This window comes from Octopus bimaculoides, chromosome 18, assembly GCF_001194135.2.
Source record: "Octopus bimaculoides isolate UCB-OBI-ISO-001 chromosome 18, ASM119413v2, whole genome shotgun sequence".
Classification (NCBI taxonomy): Eukaryota; Metazoa; Mollusca; class Cephalopoda; order Octopoda; family Octopodidae; genus Octopus; species Octopus bimaculoides.
In genome coordinates, this window is record NC_068998.1 from 10,391,673 (window position 1) to 10,401,445 (window position 9,773).

The window sequence follows — 9,773 nt, forward strand, 5'->3', positions numbered from 1 at the left end:
GCAGCTGTTAATTCAGTTATCAATAGTTTTCTTGTGAATTTTGGAAAAAAGAACTTGTATGGCATCAGAGTTCTTATAAGGATTTCAGAATGTCAATATTTCTTTTTCTTCTTTTACAATTTGTTTAAAATTTTTTTTTTTTTTTGTGCCTAAATTTTTCATTTTGGCTTTATCTGAAATGGAAGCACATTACTCATAGCCTTTGTAGATTCTCTGGGACAGGTGGGGAAGAGGGAAGATTTTACACTGATTGGTTGGGAGCAGGTGTTGTTGGGCAGCCTCTGCATTGCAGTAGCGCATCTCCCTCCTGATTCATTCAGCCTGCACAGTTCCTCCGAGGATGCTCTTTGCTGAGTATCTGAGGCGACTGGTACATTCACTGTGAAGAAATTAGATTGCTCAGAGCAAGCCCTGCTAGCTTGTATAGGAAAAGCATAGAATGATAGATTGTAACAAAGCTAAAGAAGCCATTGTGTAGGTAGTAGTGGTGTTAAACCAGGCAAAAAATTAAGTATACACATCTAAGAACAGGTAGGGTCTAAACTACAAACTTCCAGTGTTTCCATCTATCTAATTTTTCTGCCCAAGTTCTAGCTCAGACACTGGCACAAGATGCTGCACAGCTGGATTGAACCTGGATCCACTTGATTGTAAAGTGTACTTTTCCAGTCCTCCCTGATGCGCTTCTTCTCACTTTTCTAAAATTTGAGTTGTCATGTAGCTACTTTACCTGAGTGGAGGCATGTGGCTTAGTGGTTAGGGTACTGGACTCATGACAGTAAGATTACAGTTTTGATTCCTGGACTAGGCAACACATTGTGTTCTTAAGCAAAACACTTCGTTTCACATTGCTTCTGTCTACTCAGCTGGCAAAAATGAGTATTCCTGCGGCGGACCAGCATCCCGTCCAGTGGGAAATATGTACGCCTTGTAAACCAGAAAACCAGCCCTTGTGAGTTGTCATGACTCAAGAAGGTAATTTTTTTTTTTTTTTTTTTACTAGAAGAAACCAGTTCTACCTTGGCCTCTTATTTCATACTTTTACTCCTCATCTCCTTTCACGAAGCTGTCCCCTCGGAGTTTCTAGTCTTGCAAACTGCTTAATGACATCACTAGTGCTAGTGGCACAAAAAAAAAAAAAAAAGCACCCGGTACATGCTGTAAAGTGGTTGATTTTAGGAAGGACATCCAGGCATAGAAAGCATGCCAAATCAGACACTGGAGCACAATGCAGTCCTTGACTCTGTCAAATCCTCTCAAACCATCTGACCCATGCCAGCATGGAACATGGATGTTAAATGATGATGAGGATGATGTTAACTTTCCAGCCACATGGCTACTGCCTGATCTATTTTCATCTGTTTTCAACATAGAAAGCACAAACAAGCATCAGCAGGGAAACTTTCAGATTATTTTAGTATCAGTCATCTTATCACGTTTGGTTTTTGATTCCGTTTTGATTGTCTTGTAGCATGTGTTGGTCACGTCAGATTAGTTCTTTGGAAAATAGAGGACATATTCAATTATTCTTTAAATAACCAAATTTAGAAGCACCATTTTGAAGAACTCATATCACCCTTTCATTCTCTCTGTCTTCCTTTTTCCTTTTTGTTTTCTATTTTCTTTGTGTTTTTGTTTGTATGTTTGTTACTGTCTGTCTTTGTCTTTATAATCTTTCTTTGTGTCTCTTTCTTTCATTTTCATTCCTTCTTGTTCACCTCCTGTATTTTCTCTAACATTTGAAAATTTCCAATAGCTGTTTTCCTGCTCTGTCATTTTAATTCATTTTTATTTGTTTATATTTATTTATTTTGTTTTATTTTATTTTATTTATCTATTTAATTAATTAATTTATTATTATCATTATTGCGAGAAGCTGGCAGAATTTTTAGCACATTGGACAAAATGTTCAGCTGCACTTCCTCCAGCTCTTTTATGTTCTGAGTTCAAATTCTAGCAAGGTCAACTTTGCTTTTCATTCTTTGAGGGTCAATAGAATCAGTTCAAGTTGAGCACTGGGGTTGATGTGATTGACTACCCCCCCCCCCCCCTACAAATATCAGGCCTGGTGTTTATATCAGAAACAATTATTATTTCAGCATTGAACAATCAGAATCATTTGTGTATCAAACAAAATGCTTAACTGCATTTCCTCTGGTCCTTTAAGCTCTGAGTTCAAATTCTGGCAAGACCAGCTCTACTTTTCATCCTTTCAAGATCGATGGAATAAAGCACCACTCAAACGCTGGGGTTCATATAACTGACTTGCGTCCCTTCTCCTTACATTGCTGGCCATGTGCCAAAATTTGAAGCTATTATTATCATTAAGGTGGCGAGCTGGCAGAATCGTTAGCACGCTTGACGAAATGCTTAGCAGTATTTCGTCTGCTGCTACGTTCTGAGTTCAAATTCCATCGAGGTCAGGATCGATTAAATAAGTACCAGTTATGCACTGGGTTGATGTAATTGACTTAATCCCTTCCCCTAAATTTGAGGCCTTGTGTTTCCAGTAGAAAGTATTATTATTATCATTATTATCAATATTATTATTATTATTATTATTATTATTATTATTATTAAGGCGGCGAGCCCGGCAGAAATGTTAGCACACCAGACAAAATGCTTAGCAGTATTTCGTCTAGGTTGACTTTGCCTTTCATCCTTTTGAGGGGGGGAGGGTCAATAAAATAAGTACCAGTTGAGTACTGGGGTTGATGTAATCAACTTACCCTTTTCCTAAAATTGCTGGCCTTGTGTCAGTGTTTGAAATCATCATTATTATTATTATTATTATTATTATTATTATATTTTACACATATAACGTAGCATTCTTTCTTTACCTTTTCACACTTCCTCTCAACAATCTCTCACATTCATTCATACATACATACACGCATATAAGCATAGCCCCCATACACCTACATATAAATATTAGCAACAACAACAATGGCAACAATAACAACAACAATAATGATGATGTATGCTCTCTCTCTCTCTCTCTCTCTCTCTTATACTATGATTACCTTGCTGTTAAATCCTGTTTGTGGCTTGAACCTTCAATATTTTTTGCCCATGTTATGCTTTCTTTCTGTTTGCTGCAGGATGCTCTCCCGACCCACAGGGGATGATGGACACACAATCAGACAAAAAGCGAAGTGACCTTCCCAGATACCCTTAACTGCTGCTGCCGCCGCTGCTGCTCTTTGTGGCTGCTACAGACAGCTGTACGCGGGAGTAACAATCTGAAAGTTCAAACCAACAACACTTCATTCATTTCCTGCATGCCAAATATAAATAGTTGCATAACTTAATGAATGTTGTTATTATTATTATCATCATTATTATTATTATTATTATTATTATTATTATTATTATTATTATAAACATTATTATTATAATTATTATTACTTTTAATAATTTTTTCCAATTAATTCTTCCCCACTCCTTCTGCCATTCCCATGCACACACTTATCTTTATTACAACTTTTTATAAAGTAATATCTTCAATTTATGTGTGTGTGTGTGTGTATGTGTACACATAAACAGATACACACATGAATATATATATATATATATATGTATATGTTCGTTATGTTAAGATTGGAATACTTTAATTTGCCCCTATTCTAATAACACCCACTATGGTTTCCACATCCTTGCTATCTCTTTCACACTCTCATGTACATGAGCTCTCACTTCCATGCATATATATAACTTAAGAAAAAGAAATACTTCTTTTATTTTATTTTTGAGCCATCCAAAGCATGTCTTTGTCCTCATTCACTTTAACTGAAATTTTAATTTGTTACTTTGTTTTTAAATAAGTATTTCAAGAAATAAAATAAAATATATATATATTTTTTTTTAAAGTAACCAAATTCCTCCTCCCCCTTCTGGTACACCATCGAACACTACAATCTCTGAAGCACATCCTTTTTACATACTTCTTTTTCTTTATCTTTTTTCTATTTTGTCTGTTCATTTTCCTTCATTTTCTCATGACATTCTCATCCTCATATATATATATATATATGTGTGTGTGTGTGTGTGTGTGTATGTATTTATGCATTTGTGCCTGTGTATGTGTTTGTGTAAATTAAATGTAATTTGAAAGGAAAATATCTCATTATGGATCTTTTTCAATGTGCATAGAATCCTCATATCACCTGTTGATTGTTGCAAACATGCTATATAACTACTGAAAATCACAAGCTAGTTTTTATGTTTAAATGGGCACATACAAGTTAGGCATTAATCTACAACGATCTGACAAAATATACACAACATATCTCATGCTTGGTTGGGCTGGTGTATGAATGAGAGTGCTCCAGATGTCATCTACACTGAATTATAAAGAGATCTGGTGAAATCTGTACCACCAAGAAAATGGTGATGGTCTGTGTTGGTAGTATAATTAGTTTCATAGCAGAATTCAGTAACCTCTATTGCTGTGAGGAATGTAGAGTCTATCATTTCCAGCATTCTGCTTTGTTTGACAGTGAGGAACAAAGAAAAAACTCATCACTTGTCTTCAGTCCAAGCACCAAAATTTCTTCTCCATTTCTTACTGTCACATGAAAGGTAAGACATGGAATGATAGTTAGGTTCAACCCTCCTTATAACAACTGAACTTGCCTAACTCTCCTATAAAAAAAAAAACATTTGAAATTTATTAAATTTTTTCTCGATTATTAACCAATAAAAATGTAGTATAGAGACAATATTAAAATTTTTCTCATCCATTTGAGATGTATTTGTATATAATTTTTTTAACGGTAAATTTTAAACTAACTGTTGCTAAATGCTTATCAATGTTAAAGCTATTAATAATTAACGCAATTAATGATACATGCTATTAAGTGTTAAAAGCTATTGATGTTTAAAGAATATTATTATTATATGAAATAAAATTATTCAGTACACACTGCTGGAAGACCTAGCTTGCAAAACTTACTACAGTAAAAGGATAAGCAGAATGGAGGAATGTGTCTGCTATATAGGAAGAATTGGCTTTAATGCAAAGGGAAAAAATTGTAATATAAGAATATTATATCTGCAGCATATTAAGAGTGGATTAGGGTGGAAGGGTGGAGCAAACTATGATATAAGTGCTTGATTTAATTACCTAATTAGAAAGCAGGAATTAGCCTGAGGCTGGTGGAAGTGGCATTTTCCTTGGTATGTAGTGGTTGTTAGTTGATTCATATTTTCAGCAAAAAACAGATGAAAAGTTGAATTTCTTATTAAGGATGTACCTCATACATTTATTATTATTATTAAGGCAGTGAGCTGGCAGTATTGATAGCACGCTGGGCAAAATGCTTAGCGGTATTTTGTCTGCCGTTACGACCTGAGTTCAAATTCCTCTGAGGTCGAATTTGCCTTTCATCCTTTCGAGGTCGATAAATTAAGTACCAGTGAAACACTGGGGTCGATGTAATCCACTAGTCCCTTCCCTAGAAATTTCAGGCTTTGTGCCTGTTGTAAAAAGGATTATTATTATTAAGGTAGCAAGCTGGCAGAATCATTAGCACGCTGGATAAAATGCTTAGTGGTATTTCACCCGTCACTACGTTCTGAGTTCAAATTCTGCCAAGGTCGACTTTGCTTTCATCGTTTCGGGGTTGATAAAATAAGTATCAGTGAAGCACTGGGGTCAATGTAAACAACTTACCCCCTCTTCCAAAATTTCAGGCCTTGTACCTATAGTAGAAAGGATTATTATTATCATCATCATCATCATTATTACTATTGAGATGGTGAGGTGGCACAGTTGTTAGCTCACCAGACAAAATACTTAGTGTCTTTACGTTCTGAGTTCAAATTCCACAGAAGTCTTCGAAGTTGATGAAATAAGTACCAGTTGAGCACTAAGGGTGATATAATTGACTAGCCCCTTTCCCCAAAATCTTGGGCCTTGTGCATATTGTAGAAAAGACCATCATCGTTATTATTGCTTTCAAATTTCAATTACATATTTACCAAATTTGTATGAAAATGTATGCATGTTTGTAGAAGTTGATGTACACAAATTTTCTCACACAAGTATATTATATATATATATATATATATATATATACTTGTATGTATATATACATGCATACACAAAAATATGTGTTTGTATGCATGTATATATGAGTATAAATGTATATACATATATGAACATACACACATGCAGCAGCACACACACACACACACACACACACACACATCATTCGGCAGTGTGTCTTCAAGATTTGAGATTCATTGTTAAATGGCTTATTTACATATTTATGAATGCTTCTACATTTATTTTCTCTCTCTCTCTCCCTCTTTCTCTCTCTCTCCCTCTTTCTCTCTCTCCCCCTCTTTCTCTCTCTCTCCTTCTTTCTCTCTCTCTCCCTCTTTCTCTCTCTCTCCCTCTTTCTCTCTCAGCATATACATAAAGATCCATTGTTGCCACCACCACCACCACCACCAATAATAATACTCATACGCCTTTCTTGCTGTCCCACAGTTTTCAATCATTCTCATCTCAGTCATCATCGTTCTCTTCTCTTCATCCATTTTGCCTACCTGTCTGTCTGTCTGTTGCCTGTTTTTTTTTTTTTTACCCCCCATTTTTTTGTTTCCGTTGCTTGATATTTGTGCTTATTTTTCTTTAGTTTTTGTGTTAATCATATAACGTGGTTGTTGTTGTTGTTGTTGTTTTATTGATTTGTCGCCCATTTTCATCTCCTAGCAACCATTCTGTGCACCTTCTAACATGTGCAATATTTTATATTTAACAAGTGACATGTGGCTTGGTATCACTCTTTCTCTGTATTTTCCAAAACAGGGGATCCAAGTTAGAAGAAAACATGACTATTATTGTTTCTATAAGAATGATTACTATTATTATTATTATTATTATTATTATTATGGAAGGCGGTGAGCTGGTAGAACCATCAGTGTGTTGGACAAAATGCTTAGCAGTTTTTCCCATCTGTTCACATTCTTAGTTCAAATTCCACGGAGGTCAACTTTGCCTTCAATTCTATTGGGGTTGGTAAAATAAAGTACCAGTCAGGTACTGGGGTCGATATAATTGAATAGCCTCCTCCCCCAAAATTTCAGGCCCTGTACCTTTAGTAGAAAGAATTGTTATCAATGTTAATATTATTATTCTTATTATTAGTAAGGCCTGTAAGCTAACAGAATCTTTGGGACGCTGGACAAAATTCTTAGGCGGTTGCAGCTTTGTGTTGAATTCGAATTCTGCTGAAGGTGACTTTGCCTTTAATGCTTTTGGGGTGGTGAAAATAAATACTGGTTGTGTACTTGGGTCAATGTAATTGAATTACTTCCTCCCTGCCTTTCATCTTTCCAAAGTCAATACAATAATTAACAGTTAAGCACTGGGGTTAATGTAATCGGCTAGCCCCCCCCCTCTCCCCTCAACATTTCAGGCTTTGTACTTATTACAGAAAGGATTATTATTATTATTATTATTATTATTATTATTAGTGTGTGGGTTGGCAGAATTGGCTGAGCACCTGACAAAATGCGTTGGTGTATTTAGTTATGTCCCTCTAACTTGCTGGGTTGAGAAAACAAAATGCTGGGGTAGGATTTTCACTTCCGCCATCATAATTATATTGGTGCAAATGTAACATCTTTTGCTGAACTAAATGTGAAAGCTGGTTTTGTCACTTGTCAGTGGGTTCTTCTTGGGAAAGACATGTGCATCAGAAAATCCTGTGTCCATCTTTCTTCTAAGTTTTGAGGGTCTTGTGCTTTATTGTAAAAGATGAAGAAAATTATTATTATTGATATTATCATTATTATTATGAAAGGCACGGGAGTTAGCTAAAATGGTAAAACATCAGGCTAGCTGCTTCACAGCATTTTTATTGTGTCCTAGATTCTGTATTCAAATCCTGCTAAGACTATCTTTTGCCTTTCATTAGTTTCTGCGACTCTCTCTCAGACTGTGGAAACAAATATCAGGAGATTGACAATGCATCACAATCTTTATCTTTGGGAAAAAAATTAAAAAAAGAAAAAAGAAAGAAAAAATGGGGCTTGTGCCTTGCTGGATGAAATGCCTTGTTGCAGGATTCTCTTATGTCCATGATGGGCTGCATACAAATCCTACTATGTGTGGTTTTTGCCTTTCATCATCTAGTGATTAATAAATCAAATACCAGTTATAAAACTGGGCTCACTTCAATTTCTTTTTTAATCTTCCCTCTCCCTTCCCTGTAAATTTGTCAACTTATGGTGATGGAAGTAATAATAATAATAATAATAATAATAATAATTGACTTTGCCTTTCTTCCTTCTGGGGGTTAAAGTACTAATCAAATACTGGAGCCAATATAATCAATTGATTGTATCCACTGCTCCACGAAACAGTTTCTGGCCTTGTGCAAGAAATTGTTGTTGTTGTTATTATTATCATCATCATTATTATTATTATTATTATTATATAAGGTGGTGAGCTGGCAGAATCATTAGAGCCTTTCAGTAATTCTAATGACTCTTTACATTCTGAGATCAAATCCACCTGAAGTCAACTCTGCTTTACCTCCCTCCAAGAGGAAGGAAATGAAGTACAAGTCAAATACTGGGGTGGTAGGATGTAGTCAACTAACCCCTTCCCCTCAGAAATTGCTGGCCCTCTTCCTAAATTAGAAACATTATTATTATTATTATTATTATTAAGGCAGTGAATGGCAGAAATTGTAGAGTGATGGACAAAAATACCTTGATGTATTTAGTTACATCTCTCTACACTCTGAGTTCAAATCCCACTATTACTCATATACTTGGATTAGTCATATACTTGGATTAATATAATCAGTCTTGATCCTTCTCAAAATTGGCAGCCTTAGAAATGACTACTGGGGTACAGAGTCAATAAAAATAAAATAGCAGTCACGTACTGGAGTCAGTTTACTGGACTAGATTTCATCCCCTAAACAATTATTACTAGTAGTATTATTAGGGTGTTGGATTGGCAGAATTGTTACGGTTTGGGTAAAGATGTCTTGGGGTTATTTAGTTACAGCCCTTTACTGTCTGAGTTCCAATACTGCCAAAGTCAACTCTGCCTTTTATCACTTTCAGTTTCAATGAAATAAAATAAAGTACCAGTTAAATACTGGGGTTGATATATTCTACTATTCTCTCTCCCCTAAAATTCCTGGCCTTGTGCCGCTATAAAAGACGAATTTGTTATTATTAAAATTCTGATTACTTCTGAATTTCTTCATCAACACTGTTTTCCATTATAATGATAAATACTATATATATATATATATATATATATATATATATATATATATATATATATATATATATATATTTATATTTGCATGTTGTATTACATACAAAGTAATATCACTAACAAAGTAAAGACGTACTTGATATGTATTGTAAAATTAATATTTATTGTCATATGATATAATAGTTACATCTCTCACTACAATTTCATTACTTTCTGTTTGATGCCAAGAAAAAAAAAACAAGTAAAGGAAGTGATTGTCTTATGTTCCTTGTAAAAAAAACAAAAGCAAAAGAACCAAACATTATTTCAAATGTTATTGTTATATTCTTTATTCATTCTGACATACATCCCTGCTTACATTTCTAAATATGAGGCATGCGTTCAATGTATTGCCGCTTCTATATATTTTAATTCTCTCTCTGTCTCTCCCCTCTTTTAAATACTCTATCTACAAGCATGTTTCACTTTGTTTTAAAAAGCAAAACATGTATATATATATATATATATATATATATATATATAT

The 9,773-nt window shown here is 34.6% G+C and overlaps 1 protein-coding gene across 1 annotated transcript in view; it reads left to right on the plus strand.

Moving 5' to 3' along the window:
- LOC106874748 (intersectin-1-like) overlaps positions 1-9,773 on the plus strand; it is a 195,361-nt gene that overhangs the window by 121,982 nt on the left and 63,606 nt on the right. The gene's annotated exons all lie outside the window — the stretch shown is intronic.